Source organism: Rhincodon typus, chromosome 28, assembly GCF_021869965.1.
Source record: "Rhincodon typus isolate 14 chromosome 28, sRhiTyp1.1, whole genome shotgun sequence".
Taxonomy (NCBI): domain Eukaryota; kingdom Metazoa; phylum Chordata; class Chondrichthyes; order Orectolobiformes; family Rhincodontidae; genus Rhincodon; species Rhincodon typus.
In genome coordinates this window covers 40,358,744-40,360,430 of record NC_063359.1, presented here as the reverse complement: position 1 = coordinate 40,360,430, position 1,687 = coordinate 40,358,744, and the positions used below count along the sequence as shown (strand labels likewise).

General features: G+C 54.9%; 1 protein-coding gene across 1 annotated transcript in view; it reads left to right on the top strand.

Annotated features, from left to right (window-relative positions):
* The window catches only part of pmpca (peptidase, mitochondrial processing subunit alpha), a 17,341-nt gene that overhangs the window by 11,145 nt on the left and 4,509 nt on the right, over positions 1-1,687 (top strand). The window lies entirely within an intron of this gene.

The following is a 1,687-nucleotide window of genomic DNA, read 5'->3' as shown; positions in this document are numbered from 1 at the left end:
GACAGTGCGGCGCTCCCTCGGCGCTGACCCTCGGACAGTGCGGCGCTGACCCTTGGACAGTGCGGCGCTCTCTAATCTCTCTGTGTTGCCCCCCACCCCCCAGTTCGCGGGGAAGGCTGGAACCGTGACTCTGCAACTGAAGAACAGCTGTTTCGGTGAGAGTTCGGTCTCTGTGTGTGTGTGAGGCTGTGACAGCCTTATCAATCGGGGGGAGGGTTCTCCTCCACACCAGCATATCCGCCGCACCTCTCCGAGGATGGGGGGTGGTGATCTGAGAAATTACCCCCCAACAGGCTCTCCAGCTGAGGGAGTAGGGTGGCTCCCCTCACTGGGGGATTTTGTTCCATATCAAATACTTTAGAGACTTTTAAGCAACTGTTGGATAGGGACACAGTGGATAGTGAAATGTAGGGCATGGTTGATCTGTGTAGGATAATGGGTCGGCACGGCATCGTGGGCCGAAGGGCCTGTACTGTACTGTGCTGTACCGTTCTACGTGTGTTTGATGCACAGCGATGGGTGAGCTCCCCAGAAAGTGCCCAATGTTGTGCTGTAAGCAGGAGCCTGGGTACCAAAGGCCTGTACGCTGAGGCCAGTGCTGGGTAAGTTATTCCAGTTGGGAATTCTGAAAGATGGGATTGACCTGCACGCGGGAGAGACCGGGACCCACTCGGGGATAGCCAGCACTCAGGATCTCCCTGTAACCTTGCCTATTTCTCTCTGTCCCTGTGACTCCTTCCCTCCCTCCGCGCAGCAGGGCTGGTGAGTAAAGTGAGATCCCGTGGGATTCAGAGGGAAGCTTTTGCCCAGGGGAGATAAAAATTGCCCCAGACGGTGGGAGACAGACAGAGGTGGTGGAGGGTTGTTTGTCATACCGGGAGGGGGTTGGCCTGTGACAAGCCTGTGTGCCTCACAAAGACAAGACTTATACAGTTAATGGCAGGGCCCTGGGCCGTGCTGTAGGACAGAGGGACCTGGGGGTGCAGGTAGATAACTGTTTGAAGTTTGTGTCACAGGTAGACAGGGCGGGTAAGGAGGTGTTTAACACACTTCCCTTCATCGCTCAGACCCTTTGAGTATCGGAGTTGGGGACATCACGTTGAGGTTGTACAGGGGCATTGGTGAGGCCTCTCTTGGAGAACTGTGTCCAGTTCTGGTCGCCCCGTTATAGGAAGGATATGATTAAACTGGAGAGGGCTCGGGAGAGATTTACCGGGACGTTGCCGGGAATGGAGGGTTTGAGTTATCAGGAGAGGCTGGGGCTGTTTTCCCTGGAGCGTCGGAGGCTGAGGGGTGACCTTATAAAATCATGAGGGGCATGGATAGTGTAAATAGCCAAGGTCTTTTCCCCCAGGGTAGGGGAGTCCCCAACTAGAGGGGCATAGGTTTAAGGTGAGAGGGGGAAAGATTTAAAAGGGAACCTGAGGGGTAATTTTTAGTATTTACGCGGGGAGTGGTGCGTGTGTGGAATGAGCTTCCAGAGGAAGTGGTGGGTGTGGGTACAGTTACAACGTTTAAATGAGATTTGGATAAGGACATGGATAGGGAATAGTGGGTGGTCTGGGTTGGGAAATAGAGTGGGATTGCGGCAATGGGAAGGGCCGAGCGGACACGGATTAATGACGTTGTTGCACCCCCCCACCCCGCCCAGGTCTGACCTGTCGGTGGAGAAGACGACGGTGCTACA